This window comes from Mobula hypostoma, chromosome 3 (genome assembly GCF_963921235.1).
Source record: "Mobula hypostoma chromosome 3, sMobHyp1.1, whole genome shotgun sequence".
Lineage (NCBI taxonomy): Eukaryota > Metazoa > Chordata > Chondrichthyes > Myliobatiformes > Myliobatidae > Mobula > Mobula hypostoma.
Window position 1 is genome coordinate 160,259,075 of NC_086099.1, and position 16,792 is coordinate 160,275,866.

Sequence of the window (16,792 nt, forward strand, 5' to 3'; positions counted from 1 at the left end):
CAGAGCGTTTGGTACTGTTTGAAACAAATACACTAAATTATTAGTCCTCAGATTTTTGGCCCCACACACAAACACACCATTTGATCTACTTTGCTGAACTTGTTATTTTAAAAGAAAAACAAAGCAAACCAAATCCAAAAATTACAAGTCACTTGGTAATAGATAATTACACTAGTCCTTCAAACTGTTAGTTGATCTTTCTGTAACCTAAAGCCATAATTAAATAAGGATCTGACAAAATGCAATATAAACAGGGGCTTTTATACATCCTTCAGGATGACTCAATGAGCTTTGCAGCCAATGAAATACTTTAGAAAAGCAGTCATGGTTGAAATGGGAAATAAAAACAACAAATTTGCCACAGCAACCGCAGAACCTAAGGGTACAAGAAGATGCTTCCCTGAAAGTGGTATCACAGGTAGACAGGGTGGTGAAAAAAGTTTGGGTCATGCAAGCCTTCATCAGTCAAGGCATTGAGTACAGAAGCTGGGATGCTATGTTGTTGATGATGCTGCATTTGGAATGTTGTGTCCAGTTTTGGCCATCAAAATGGAAAGAGTGCAGAGAAAAGTTACAATAAAGTTGTCAGGACTCAAGGGTCTGTGTTACACAGAGCGATTGAGAAGTCTGGAGCTTTTTTAATTGGAATATAGGAGAATGAGGGGTGATATTATAGAGGAATACAAAATCATGAGGGGCAGAGAGAGGGTGAATGCATACAAGCTTTTTACCAGGGTTGGAGAATCAAGAAATAGAAGGTATGGGTTTAGTGTGCAAGGAGAGATTGCGAATAGATAGCAAGGGTGTTAATTTTCTCCAATCAGATATTGGTTCATTTCTAGAATAAACAGCCAAAGGAAGTAGTTGGGGCAGGTACGATATAGTGACAACATGTCAGTGACTTTGGATAGACGCGTAGATAGGAAAGGATAGGAAAGTTTAGAGGAATATAAACTAAACATAGATAAATGAGACTAGCTTAGCTGGAAATGTTGGCAAGGACCAGTTGGGCCAAAGGACCTGTTTCAGTGGTGTATGATTATATGACTCTGCCAGAAACAGAAATGTGATTTGGTTATAGTTATATTGATTGAACAATAGATATCCAAAGAATAATTCCAATGTTGTTATTTAAAACAGTGCCTTGGGATCTTTTGATCACCTGAGAAAGCCAAAAGAGCTTCAATTTAAACTTTCATCTAAAAGGCAACATTTACTAATCCATCACTCCTAATTTGAGATAATCCGGAACTCGCCAGGAAACCAAAACCTTTGCATTCAGAGGAGATTGCACTATTTATTGAGCCATTTCCAATACAAAAGTGATCCCTTCCCAAATCTAAGAGCCACACCATCTTTAATGATTATTTTGAATAGTCAACATTAAAGCAATACCAATGTAAAATCAGAATTCAAGAATTTCACTGGTATTTTCCATTAGAGTAGGATTTAAAATTGGGAGCCATAATAGCGTAGCAGTCAGCATGATACTATTACAACTTGGGGCACTGGAGTTCAGAGTTCAATTCTGATGTCAGCTGTAAGGAGTTTGTACGTCCTCCCCATGAATGCAAGGATTTCTTTCGGGTGCTCCAGTTTCTTCCCACAGTCCAAGACATACCAGTTGGTAGATTAATTGGCTATTGTAAATCGTCCTGTGATTAGACTGGGTTAAAATTGGTGGGTTGCTGGCAGCGTAGTTCAAAAGGCTGGAGGGACTTATTCTGCACTGTATCCCTAAATAAAACAAATAGAGTGAAGTGTCTGTATCGATCATTAATGACAAGGAAACCTAGTCTTAAGATCTATGAAGCACAAAGCAGTGGAAGATGAGCAAATAACTAAACTAACAATACTGTCCCTTAAATAGACACAACACTGGCAATTTTTAAGCTCATATTTTGAGTGTATTTAAAAGAGCATCGATATAATTTCTTCAACATAATTAAATGAATCTTAAACATTGGTCAGTAAACGTTTTAAGCATACTTGCAGGGAGTTGTGCCACTGGGTTAAATGGTGGAGAACTTGATGATTCACATTTCTTGTTGTCCTTTTTGCTTAGAATACATTATAAGAAAAAATGTTTTGTGTTCTTATTGTAACTTTCATGAATTTTGGCAACCAGGGTGCTTGAAAGAACATCATAGCTCTTCTTTATTTGGGATTTTTCATGTCTATCCAAGAACGCACTCTGACAGCCTCCACCAGCAGTGAATTATTCTCTCTGTAATGGACTAGGGGTGGTCATGCATATAATCCTATGAGATACTGGAACTCACAATCATAGTACATAAAAATATCATGTATAATTATTTTTTATTGATCTCAGTGTATTTTAGCATCATGCACTTTGTTCCCATTGCATCTTAGTCAAAATGAACCATTTCCCTTGGTACATCAGCTTAACATCAGATCCTTGCCAGTTTAATGTTCATTTGTGAAGAGCATAGATGAAGCAGATAGCGAGAAACTTCACCCCAAAAGAGATGAATACATTTTAAGTACATAGGGTTAAAGGAAAGGGAAGAAAATTTAGAGGGTGTTGGGGAACAAAATGTTCACCTAGAGGCTGAATGCCCATGGGAAAAGTACACACATAACATTTAAGAATGGGGTGGCACAGTGGCATAGTGGTTAGCACAACACTTCACAGTATAAGCAATCCGTCGTCAATTCCCATCATTGACTGTAAGGAGTCTGCACATTCTTCCCGTGACAATGGGGTTTTCCTCCGGGTGCTCTGGTTTCCCCTCACTGTCTTAGATGTAGGTTAATTGGTCATTGTAAATTGTCCCATGATTAGGCTTGGGTTAAATCGAGGGTTGCTGGGCATTGTAGCTCAAAGGGCCAGAGGGCTTATTCCACACTGTATCTCAATAAATAAAATAAAGAAGAATGATTTAGATAATTTAGATGATTTAGGAGTCCAAGGAAATGGATCATTAAAGATAGGTATTTGATAGGTGGCATGGTCACAGTGGGTTGAAGAGACTGCTTTTGTACTCTGTGACTATGATATGACAAGTGGCTATCCTTAACATGATTGAAATTCTTTGTTCATTATGGGTGAAAATTCCTGAGATAAAGGCATTTGGAAAGAAACTCTTGCTGCCTTTCTTTCTCCGGGCCAGATGATTCTGTTAGGGTTTTCCTTCTCTGCCAGAGAATCTTTTTTCTTATACAAAGTTCAAGAAGCAGCAGAAAATCTGAAAGGCTTTACTGTTGTTAATCAAACTTTAATCCTTTATCCCAGCTCTCTTCAAAGCTGGGCAAAGATGCATTGAAATTTGCAAAGTACATTTTGTTGATCTCAAAACAACTACCAGAGTAATGACAGATTTATGTTGCTTGTCAGTATTCCCATTTATCCACTGATGGGAGAACATGGGACAACCAGTTAGCTCATTGCAAGTTAGACCAGAAATCTTTCCAAATTCATAAACTAAAATAATCCTAGAAAAAATTCCAGTCAGCTCCTGTCTTTGCACATCTTTTTGTTTGATATTGTTTCAATTAAAGCCACAATTCGATAATTTTCACAAAAAAACAAGTGTTGACAGACCCTATAAGCAAATAATCTATAACTACAATCTATAAAGTAAGGGTTACTTTAAATAAAAGAAAGTCAGATTTGAAAATCATCAACTGAAACAAAACAATTAAAAGCAGCAGTCTGCAGATGCCGAATGTCTAAGGGCTCAAAAAGAGCAAATAGGCAGAAGCAAAATCCCACTTAATTCTCAATTTTCTTGTGTTCCCTTCTCATTAAGCTTAAAGGACAAGCAGCATATAATTATTCTCTATAAACCTGCTTGCTTAATGGCCACCATTTGGAATACTTTCTGGGGTACCACAAAGATTAATTTACATGGTTTTCTTAAGGTCTGTATTCTAGATTGTAAAATTCCATGTATTTAGTAAATTTGAGGTGATTTGCCAATAAATATGTGATGTGGGTTTGAGTGTTATGGGCACAATAGGTCATCAGTGGAGATTTTCCAGGTGCCTGCTCAAATTTGGAAAGACTCTCTACCTTTCAGGAAGAAGTCCCTTCAATTAGGTAATCATTCAAAACTAAGCTATGGACTGTGACTATTGAAGCGGGTTGCTGATGGAGTTGCTTGCAAAATGGAAACATGAGGTTGGATTATTTTTATTGCTATTCAATCTAGAATTCTTCAGACATGGAGATATTAAGTTTAGTTTCCTTATCATTAATATACTGTATGTAATGAAAAGTTTGCAGTCCAGTACTGATCTCCACAGTACCAAACTAGTTATTGCCTAGCATTCAACAAAAATATTTGTTCCCACTTTTTCTACCGGCCAACCAGTTCTTGATCCTTACCTGTATCTTACCCCCAATTCTTTGGCCTTATGGATTAATCTTTCACATCAGTCTTTTAAGTGGGACCGACTGAAAGCTTACTGGCTCCCTCATCCCCATCTCTGCAGGTAATTACACTCTGTCCAGTAAGTCCAGTAAGTTAGTAAAGCATGAGTTCTTATTGATAAGTTCATGTTTCATTTAAACCTGTCACTCATCTCCATGTGTATTGCAATTAAAAATATTCATAATGGATTGTAGAATTTGCCCCACACCAACTTTTCCCATTTTTTGCTGCTATTGTTTTTAATTGATCATAAGACCATAAGACAAAGGAGCAGAAGCCGGCCATTCAGCCCATCGAGTCTGCTCCGCCATTTTATCATGAGCTGATCCATTCTCCCATTTAGTCCCACTCCCCCACCCTCTCACCATAACCTTTGATGCCCTGGCTACTCAGATACCTATCAATCTCTGCCTTTAATACACCCAATGACTTGGCCTCCACTGCTGCCCGTGGCAACAAATTCCATAGATTCACCACCCTCTGACTAAAAAAATTTCTTCGCATTTCTGTTCTGAATGGGCGCCCTTCAATCCTTAAGTCATGCCTTCTCGTACTAGACTCCCCCATCATGGGAAACAACTTTGCCACAGCCACTCTGTCCATGCCTTTCAACATTCGAAATGTTTCTATGAGGTCTCCCCTCATTCTTCTAAACTCCAAGGAATACAGTCCAAGAGCAGACAAACATTCCTCATATGTTAACCCTCTCATTCCCGGAATCATTCTAGTGAATCTTTTCTGTACCCTCTTCAACGTTAGCACATCCTTTCTTAAATAAGGAGACCAAAACTGCCCACAGTACTCCAAGCGAGGTCTCACCAGCACCTTAGAGAGCCTCAACATCACATCCCTGCTCCTATACTCTATTCCTCTAGAAATGAATGCCAACATTGCATTCGCCTTCTTCACTACTGACTCAACCTGGAGGTTAACTTTAAGGGTATCCTGTACGAGGACTCCCAAGTCCCGTTGCATCTCAGAACTTTGAATTCTTTCCCCATTTAAATAATAGTGTGCCCATTTATTTTTTCTGCCAAAGTGCATAACCATACACTTTACAACATTGTACTTAATTTGCCACTTCTCTGCCTATACTTCCAATCTATCCAAGTCTCTCTGCAGACTCTCCATTTCCTCAACACTACCGGCCCCTCCACCTATCTTCGTATCGTCAACAAACTTAGCCACAAAGCCATCTATTCCATAATCCAAATCGTTGATGTACAATGTAAAAAGAAGCGGCCCCAACACGGACCCCTGTGGAAAACCACTGGTAACCGGCAGCCAACCAGAATAGGATCCCTTTATTCCCACTCTCTGTTTCCTGCAAATCAGCCAACGCTCTATCCACGTGTGTAACTTTCCCGTAATTCCATGGGTTCTTATCTTGTTAAGTAGCCTCATGTGTGGCACCTTGTCAAAGGCCTTCTGAAAATCCAAATATACAAAATCCACTGCATCTCCCTTGTCTAGCCTACTGGTAATTTCCTCAAAAAATTGTAATACGTTTCTCAGGCAGGATTTTCCTTTAAGGAATCCATGTTGAGTTCTGCCTACCTTGTCATATGTCTCCAGGTACTCTGTAACCTCATCCTTGACAATCGACTCCAACAACTTCCCAACCACCGATGTCAAGCTAACAGGTCTATAATTTCCTTTTTGCTTCCTTGCCCCCTTCTTAAATAGCGGAGTGACATTTGCAATCTTCCAGTCCTCGGGAACCATGCCAGAATCTATCAACTTTTGAAAGATCATCGCTAATGCCTCTGCAATCTCCACAGCTACTTCCTTCAGAACACGTGGGTGCATTCCATCTGGTCCAGGAGATTTATCTATCTTTAGACTATTCAGCTTCCTGAGTACTTTTTCTGTCGTAATTGTGACTGCGCACACTTCTCTTCCCTGCCACCCTTGAGTATCCGGTATACTGCTGATGTCTTCCTCAGTGAAGACTGATGCAAAATACTCGTTCAGTTCCTCTGCCATCTCCTTATCTCCCATTACAATTTCTCCAGCATCATTTTCTATTGGTCCTATATCTACTCTCACCGGTCTTTTACTCTTTATATACTTGAAAAAGCTTTTAGTATCCTCTTTGATATTATTTGCTAGTTTCCTTTCATAGTTAATCTTTTCCCTCTTAATGACCTTCTTGGTTTCCTTTTGTAAGGTTTTAAAAACTTCCCAATCCTCTGTCTTCCCACTAATTTTTTGCTTCCTTGTATGCCCTCTCCTTTGCTTTAACTTTGGCTTTGACTTCTCTTGTCAACCACGGTTGCATCCTTTTTCCACTCAAAAATTTATTCTTTTTTGGAATATACCTGTCTTGCACCTTCCTCATTTCTCACATAAACTCCAGCCACTGCTGCTCTGCTGCGTTTCCCGCCAGTGTCCCTTTCCAGTCAACTTTGGACAGTTCCTCTCTCACGCCACTGTAATTTCCTTTACTCCACTGAAATACCAACACATCAGATTTCGGCTTCTCTTTTTCAAATTTCACAGTGAATGCAATCATATTATGATCACTGCCTCCTAAGGATTCCTTCACCTCAATCTCTCTAATCACCTCCGGTTCATTACACAATACCCAATCCAGTACAGCCGATCCCCTAGTGGGCTCAACAACAAGCTGTTCTAAAAAGCCATCTCGCAGACATTCTACAAATTCTCTCTCTTGAGATCCAGTGCCGACCTGATTTTCCCAATCCACTCGCATGTTAAAATCCCCCACAATTATCATAACACTGCCCTTCTGACAAGCCTTTTCTATTTCCTGTTGTAATTTGTGATCCACATCCCTGCAGCTGTTTGGAGGCCTATAAATAACTGCCATCAGGGTCCTTTTACCCCTGCGATTTCTTAGCTCAACCCATAAAGATTCTGCACCTTCCGATCCTATATCACCTCTTTCTAATAAAGTAATATCATTTCTTACCAATAAAGCCATGCCTCCCCCTCTGCCTACCTTCCTATCCTTCCGATACACCGTGTATCCTTGGACGTTCAGCTCCCAGAGACATGCATCCTTTAGCCGGGTCTCAGTGATGGCCACAATATCATACCTGCCAATCTGTAGCTGTACGACAATATCATCCACCTTATTCCTTATGCTGCGTACATTTAAGTATAACACCTTAAGATCAGTATTTGATACTTTTCACTTTGATTTCACTGCAACTTTATTGCACGGCAACTCATCCCAATGGTTACAAATCTGCCCCATCACCTGCCTGACTTTCCTGACATCTTTACTGCTCATTATCTTAGATTTATTTCTGTTTTCCCCTTCTTCTGTTCTGTCATTCCGGTTCCCATCCCCCTGCCAAATTAGTTTAAACCCTCCCTAACAGCTCTATTAAACCTTCCCGCCAGGATATTGGTCTCCTTCGGGTTCAGGTGTAACTTATCATTTTTGAACAGGTCATACTTCCCCCAGAAGAGATCCCAATTATCCAAGAATCTGAAGCCCTGCCCCCTACACCAGTCTCTCAGCCACGCATTCATCTGCCTGATCCAACTATTCTTGCCCTCGTTAGCACGTGGCACAGGTAGCAATCCCGAGATTACTACCCTGGAGGTCCTGCTTCTCAGCTTCCTTCCTAACTCCTGGAAATCTCTCTTCAGGACCTCCTCCTTTGTCCTATCTATGTCCTTGGTACCAACATGTACCAAGACAACTGGCTGCTCACCCTCCCCCTTTAGAATATTCAGGACCCGATCCGAGACATCCCGAACCCTGGCACCTGGGAGGTAACACACCATGCGGGTATCTCTATCAGGCTCAGAGAATCTCCTGTCCGTTCCCCTGACTATGCAATCCCCTACAACTACTGCATTTCTCTTCTCCCTCCTTCTCTCCTGCACAACAACGCCAGGCTCAGTGCCAGAGACCTGGTCACCATGGGCGTCCCCTGTCAGGTCATCCCCCTCAACAGCATCCAGAACAAGATATTTGTTGCTGAGGGGGACAGCCACAGGTGTGCTCTCCACTATCCGGGCATTTCCCTTCCCTCTCTTGACAGTGACCCTGCTTTCTGACCCCTGTAGCCTAGGGATGACTACCTCCCTGTAGCTCCTGTCTATCACCTCTTCACTTTCCTTAATAAGCAGTAGGTCATCAAGCTGCAGCCTCAGATCCCTAACACGGTCTCTGAGGAGCTGCATCTCGGTGCACCTGGCGCAGATGTGGCCATCAGGGAGGCTGGAGGTCTCCCAGGATTCCCACATCTGACACCCTGAACAAAGCACTAACCCTGCAGGCATGCTATCTAATTCTACAGGAATGAAACAGGAAAAATAAGTCTACTCACCCACTTACCTCGCCAAAGAGACGAACTTTTTAAACCGTTAGCTCATACCGTTAGCTGTGAGAGCCCTGCTGTTCCTGTCTGTCCAGGCCGATTCGCGAAAGGTGGGGGGAGAAAAAAAAAGAGTTGGCGCTTCGCTCTCGCCTCTTCCCGTTTACTGCCGAAGCCTGTTGAAGCCAAAGCCCTACACTCTGCTCCCACTCACTCCGCTGCCCGCTCTGACAGCTGCCCGCTGTATAGGGTGGTCTCCTTTTTAAACTCTCCGCACGATCCTGTTGACGTCACGCGCCTGCGCAGTCTCGCCCTTCTTGCACTCGAAGAAGTTTTTAGAAAAACTGCCTTCCTTCAGAATTCAGCTCCCACGACACTCTGTAGTCCCGATCCAAAAGAGAGCCGTTGGCAGCAACCTGCCTTTTTAAACTCTCCACGCGGTCCTGTTGACGTCACGCGCCTGCGCAGTTTCGCCCTTCTTGCACTCGAAGAAGTTTTTAAAAAAACTGCCTTTCTTCAGAATTCAGCTCCCACGATGCTCTGTAGTCCCGATCCAAAAAAAATCATGTTACTACAATTATATGGGGTACTTCATAGAATTATTGATTCAACCTCATGTTTCAATTATTAGCATGGAACAGGCCATTCACCCCAATAAATCCATGCTAACCAATAGACACACTTCCATGTTAATACGATGCCCAGTGCTTGGTCCTTAGCCTTCTATAACAAGTAATACAAGTGCTCACCTAGACTCTTGTTAAGTGCTGCCAGCAACCCAGCTTCAAATACTCTCTTAAGTAGTGAGTCCCAGGTACTTACTACTCTGGGTAAAGAAGGACCCCTTCATGCCCTCTCTAAGTTTATTTGCCTTATCCTGAATCTTGTTTTATATATTTCTGATATGGGGAAAGTTTCCTGCATTCTACCCAATCAATGCCCCTCATCAGTCATGTCCCCTCCTAACTTCTTCCACTTCAGAGGGAACAGACCTACATTGCTTCTCCAGTCTCTCCTCACAAATGAACTGCTCCATCCCAGGTAACATCCTAGTGAATCGTACTTGCACCCTCTCTAGTGCCATCACATGCTTCCAATACCGGAAATGCATGTTCAAGTTGATAACGTAAAGCAGCCTTGAAGGGACAGATAGCCTATCTCTGCTCCAAACTTTCTTCACTCTATGTCTGCGTTGGCTGAAAATTTGTGATTAGATCAGAAATAATATCCTGAAGATTCCTGAAATCTGCTTGCTTGTTCCATTTCCTTTCTGCCTGAGGTCAATCTAATGATTTTGATCTCATTTTTGTCTCTGTCACACATCTTGCAGGAATTGTAGTCAGCTTGTGCAACATTTTGAGTGGACCTTGAATTTTCTTCTAGTGTTATTCTGCTTGCTAGTTGCCTTTCTCTGCCACGTTGGAATGAAAAGTGGTTCTCCTTTTTGCATTTGTGGCACACCATTCCATAACCTGAATGCTTTTCTTTCAGTGTTCATTCTGTTTCCCACTATAATTATAGTTTATATTGTTGCTGTTCTTGCTTCCGTCAGGCTAACTAGTCAGAATTGTGCTTCCTACCATTCAACTCATCAACTCTGGCTTTTGACAACTCTGAGACCCAGTAGGATTTGACACTCTTTCCCAACCTTAAGTCTGTTGCTGTCAACACTATACATTTTCAACCCCAGTACAACCTGTCATGGATGAACAAATCCTTCATATCTCCAATTGCATCTAGAAACTTCACTTTAATTAAATGGTGTCAAATTGCCTCTCCATTTGCCTAATGTCACTTGAAAAACTTGAATCTATCATCATCTCACAGAAGTTTAAGATTTAAGCTTCTCATTGGGAGCCCTGAAAAACGTGTCAGTAAATCATCTGCTGTTATAATACCATGGAAAATTCCAAGTGTCTGTAAATTTAAAAGAGACTCTCATAAGGTTGAGCATTAATGAAGGAAAACTAAACTAACAGTTCACTATAAAATCTTGCGGGTTTATATAACTAATTCATCTTGAGAGATGGTCAGACTTTTCTAAAATTATTAATGACAGTGCAGGTAATCCAAGAGTATTGTTTTCAACTATCGACTGTCTATTAAACTCAGCTCCATTGATGGAATGGCTGCTGAAAGCATCTGAAGTGAAAAGCGAGAGATTTGCTGCATTTTTACAGAAAAAATAAATATTTAAGATGTAATATAATACAGATCTCAAGAATAAACCTTGTTGAACATCAACAAGTTCAACACTGTAACTAAACTCCTTTACTGAAATAAGTTTACCAGAACTTCAAGAAATAATTACTCAGCTAAAACCATCCACTTGTGTCCTTGATCCTATTTTCATAGGCTTTTTAAAAGAAGTTTCTGATGTGCTAATCACAGTGTACTTGACATAGTTAATTGCTCACTAGTTTCTGGTATTTTTCCAAATTCCTTAAAAACTGCAGTGGTTAAACCCCTGCTTTAAGAAAAATAATCTAGACTGCACTAACTTTGACAATTTTAGATCTATTTCCAACCTGCCTTTTTGAAGTAAAAATTTAGAAAAAAGAAGTTTTTTGACAATTAAGTAATTGCTTGAATAAAAATTTAATTCTTGACAAGCATCAGTCAAGTTTTAGATCAAATCATAGAACAGGAAAATGCATTGCTTAAAGTAGTTAATGACTTATGACTTAATATTGATGCTGGTAACGTGTCAGTTCGTGGTCTCTTAGAGAATGCAAAGCATTCTCTGAAAAAAAACTCCTTAGTCAATAGGTAGATCTTTCTGGTACTGCCTTAAACTGGTTTCAATCTTAAGTAACGAAAAGAAAATACTTTGTTAACTGTAGTGATCGTGCATCGAAAATCCATGATATTGTGTTTGGTGTGCAGCAAGGATCAATTCTTGGACTGATGTTGTTCTACATGCTCCTTTTAGGTCAGATAATTTCAAAACAGAAGGTCAATTACCACAGCTATGCAGATGACATACAGCTGTATTTGACTATTATGCCAGATAACTCTGATGCTCTAAGCCCTCCGTCTTAAACTAAATAAGGCAAAAAGCAGAAATTTTGTTTATTCGTAGCAAAGAAAAATGAGAATCTTAGAAATATTCTTGATCATTTGGTCTTACAAATCAAGCCAGAAGTAAAGAATTTGGGTATTATTATTGACTGGGTGCTAAATTTCAAATTGTATATTAACCATATTATCAAGACTACGTTCTTTTATTTTAGGAACAATGTGAAACTTTGATATCTTATATCTTATAACATCTCAAGATGCAGAAAAAATGATACATGTTTTTAGCCAAAATATACTATAATGCACTCCTTTCAGGCTACCTATAAAAAGATACTACTGTAATTGCTGCAGTTTGTTCAAAATTCAGCTGCAAGAATCTTAACCAAAATATAAAGAAAATCTGAGCACATTTTACTGATTTTGGCATAAATACACTGGCTGTCTGTATCCTTTAGGATCAATTTTTAAATTATCTTAATTGTATATAAGGCTCTGGATAATCTAGCTCCTCCTCATATTTTGGAGTGTCTATCCCCTTACATCCCTAATTGTAATCTTATACCCACGAGTACTGGTTTGCTTAGTGTTCCTAGAGCCGAGCATATAAGAACTGGTGATTTCCTGGCATTAAGCAGGAAATTAGAAATGTGTGCAATAAAGGAACAGCAGTTATAATGGGTGACTTCAATCTACATATAGATTGGGTGAACCAAATTGGTAAGGGTGCTGAGGAAGAGGATTTCTTGGAATGTATGCAGGATGGTTTTCTGAACCAACATGTCAAGGAATCAACTAGAGAGCAGGCTATTCTAGACTGGGTATTGAGCAATGAGGAAGGGTTAATTAGCAATCTTGTCGTGAGAGGCCCCTTGGGTAAGAGTGACCATAATATGGTGGAATTCTTCATTAAAATGGAGAGTGACATAGTTAATTCAGAAAGAAAGGTTCTGAACTTAAAGAAGGGTAACTTTGAAGGTATGAAACGTGAATTAGCTAAGATGGACTGGCAAATGACACTTAAAGGGTTGACAGTGGATATGCAATGGCAAGCATTTAAAGATCGCATCGATGAACTACAACAATTGTTCATCCCAGTTTGGCAAAAGAATAAATCAAGGAAGGTAGTGCACCCGTGGCTGACAAGGGAAATTAGGGATAGTATCAATTCCAAAGAAGAAGCATACAAATTAGCCAGAAAAAGTGGCTCACCTGAGAACTGGGAGAAATTCAGAGTCCAGCAGAGGAGGACAAAGGACTGAATTAGGAAGGGGAAAAAAGATTATGAGAGAAAACTGGCAGGGAACATAAAAACTGACTGTAAAAGCTTTTATAGTTATGTGAAAAGAAAAAGATTGGTTAAGACAAATGTGGGTCCCCTACAGACAGAAACAGGTGAATTGATTATGGGGAGCAAGGACATGGCAGACCAGTTGAATAACTACTTTGGTTCTGTCTTCACTAAGGAGGACATAAATAATGTTCCGGAAATAGTAGGGGACAGAGGGTCCAGTGAGATGGAGGAACTGAGGGAAATACATATTAGTAGGGAAGTGGTGTTAGGTAAATTGAAGGGATTAAAGGCAGATAAATCCCCAGGGCCAGATGGTCTGCATCCTAGAGTGCTTAAGGAAGTAGCCCAAGAAATAGTGGATGCATTAGTGATAATTTTTCAAAACTCTTTAGATCCTGGACTAGTTCCTGAGGATTAGAGGGTGGCTAATATAACCCCACTTTTTAAAAAAGGAGGGAGAGAGAAACCGGGGAACTATAGACTGGTTAGCCTAGTATCAGTGGTGGGGAAAATGCTAGAGTCAGTTACCAAAGATATGATAACAGCACATTTGGAAAGCGGTGAAATCATTGGACAAAGTCAGCATGGATTTGTGAAAGGAAAATCATGTCTGATGAATCTCATAGAAATTTTTGAGGATGTAACTAGTAGAGTGGATAGGGGAGAACCAGAGGATGTGGTATATTTGGATTTTCAAAAGGCTTTTGACAAGGTCCCACACAGGAGATTAGTGTGCAAACTTAAAGCACACGGTATTGGGGGTAAGGTATTGATGTGGATAGAGGATTGGTTGGCAGACAGGAAGCAAACAGTGGGAATAAACAGGACCTTTTCAGAATGGCAGGCGGTGACTAGTGGGGTACCGCAAGGCTCAGTGCTGGGACCCCAGTTGTTTACAATACATATTAATGACTTAGATGAGAGAATTAAATGCAACATCTCCAAGTTTGCAGATGACACAAAGCTGGGCGGAAGTGTTACCTGTGAAGAGGATGCTAAGAGGATGCAGGGTGACTTGGATAGGTTAGGTGAGTGGGCAAATTCATGGCAGATGCAATTTAATATGGATAAATGTGAGGTTATCCACTTTGATGGCAAAAATAGGAAAACAGATTATTATCTGAATGGTGGCCGATTAGGAAAAGGGGAGGTGCAATGAGACCTGGGTGTTATTATACACCAGTCATTGAAAGTGGGCATGCAGGTACAGCAGGCAGTGAAAAAGGCGAATGGTATGCTTGCATTCATAGCAAGAGGATTCGAGTACAGGAGCAGTGAGGTACTACTACAGTTGTACAAGGCCTTTGTGAGGCACCTGGAGTATTGTGTGCAGTTTTGGTCCCCTAATCTGAGGAAAGACATCCTTGCCATAGAGGGAGTACAAAGAAGGTTCACCAGATTGATTCCTGGGATGGCAGGACTTTCATATGATGAAAGACTGGATGAACTAGGCTTATACTCTTTGGAATTTAGAAGATTGAGGGGGGATCATATTGAAACGTATAAAATCCTAAAGGGATTGGACAGGCTAGATGCAGGAAGATTGTTCCCGATGTTGGGAAGTCCAGAACAAGGGGTCACAGTTTGAGGATAAAGGGGAAGCCTTTTTGGACAGAGATTAGGAAAAACTTCTTCACACAGAGAGTGATGAATCTGTGGAATTCTCTGCCACAGGAAACAGTTGAGGCCAGTTCATTGGCTATATTTAAGAGGGAGTTAGATATAGCCCTTGTGGCTAAAGGGATCAGGAGGTATGGAGGGAAGGCTGGTGCAGGGTTCTGAGTTGGATGATCAGCCATGATCATACTGAATGGCGGTGCAGGCTCAAAGGGCCGAATGGCCTACTCCTGCACCTATTTTCTATGTTTCTACATCTACCATATGCTATCACATTGGATCAATACCAAGCTAGGATCCTGTCACATGGCCGTTGGAACCTGTACCATAAGAAGAAACCAATATTTGTCTGTGTCTCTCCTTACCATACGCTTTTTTTAAAAAAAAGTATTGCCAGCAACATGCTCAAACTACTTCCTGCACCTTTTTGCACAATGTGATCTCCAGAGGATGTTTTCTCTCTCTCTCATCTGATCACCCTTTTCATTTACTATGGATTCTTGGTAACTTCTGTTATAAAAATACTTTAGAGCTTCTCGTGAGTCTCCGGCGTTGTAGCCCACCGTCATAGAAATGCATTCTGACCTGATAGTATTGGTACTTACAATCTCTGAGGTACTTTTAACTAAGGATTCATAAGTAAGATTAGGAACAATAATACAGTAAATATTTAACCAGGTCATTTTATAGAAATGGACAACACCTTTTAAACAACCCATGCTCCTCCTATTCAAAAAGTTTGTCCAGAAGTTAACTCTGACTCTTCTTCTTTCTCTGTAGCATGTAGCACATAAACATGCATATTGCTAAATGAACATGATTATGAATGAAGTTTTGCCAGCATTCACCATTGCCAGAAAAATACAAGGTATGTAATCCCACAACATTAGTACTGTCTTATGAAAATGGATGCACATATTACCCCAAAAGTAATTAGAAAGTAACCAGGATCTGGTGCATCACATTCTGTTGTGACTGCTGTGACACTTCTAAGTACCTTTGGAAATTGTGAGAGAATTTACAGTCACAGTCAGACTTCAAATAAAAATGCCTGCTATTCAGCACCATATATACATCTTTCATTGTTCATTTTATAAGAAGCATTGAATAAATAGAATATGGAGGATGCTTATTTTCTTTGAAAATTTCATACCGTGCTGGAGAAAATTTTGAACACTCATCAGGTGCTGAATAGTCAAACAGTCCACAAGTCGGAATGTCACATTAGTCTCGAGACTATTTCCAAGTTTCACCTTTCCACAATTCACTGAGAGGCACATCACAATTGTGTTTCAGTATTAGTAACCCTTTGATTTTGATTGCACATTCAAAGCAACAGGAAAAAAAATCTATTGCTGGTATTGGTATCGAAGATCTGCTATATGTTCCTTTTGGTGAAAAAGATTATGTGATAATCTAATTAAGGATTTTAAGATGATTGAAGGAATTTTGTTTCGAGAAACAGTTCTCACTGTTTGGGGAATCCAGGAAACAAAAAGAGTATAACCATAGTACGTGTATTTGAATGCACATAGTATATGGAATAACGTACATGATCTTATAGCACAGTTAGAGTTTGGCAGGTATGACATTGTAGGCATCACTGAGTTGTAGCTAAAAGAAGATAACAGTTGGAAGTTTAACATCCAAGGATACACAATGTATTGAAAGGAAAGGTAGGTGGGCAGAGGGGGTGGGTGGCTCTATTGATTAAAATTAAAATCTAATCCTTAGAAAGAGATGACATGTGATCACAAGATGCAGAATCCCTATGGGTATAGATATGAAATGCAAAGGTAAAAGGATCTATATGAGAGTTACATATAGGCCTCTGAACGTTAGCTATGATGTGGGATGCAAGTTACAACGGGAGATAGAAAAGGCATGTCAAAACTCGTTAGATTCTGGACTAGTTCCTGAGGATTGGAGGGTGGCTAATGTAACACCACTTTTTAAAAAAGGAGGGAGAGAGAAACCAGGGAATTATAGACCGGTTAGCCTAACATCGGTGGTGGGGAAACTGCTGGAGTCAGTTACCAAAGATGTGATAACAGCACATATGGAAAGCGGTGAAATCATCGGACAAAGTCAGCATGGATTTGTGAAAGGAAAATCATGTCTGATGAATCTCATAGAATTTTTTGAGGATGTAACTAGTAGAGTGGATA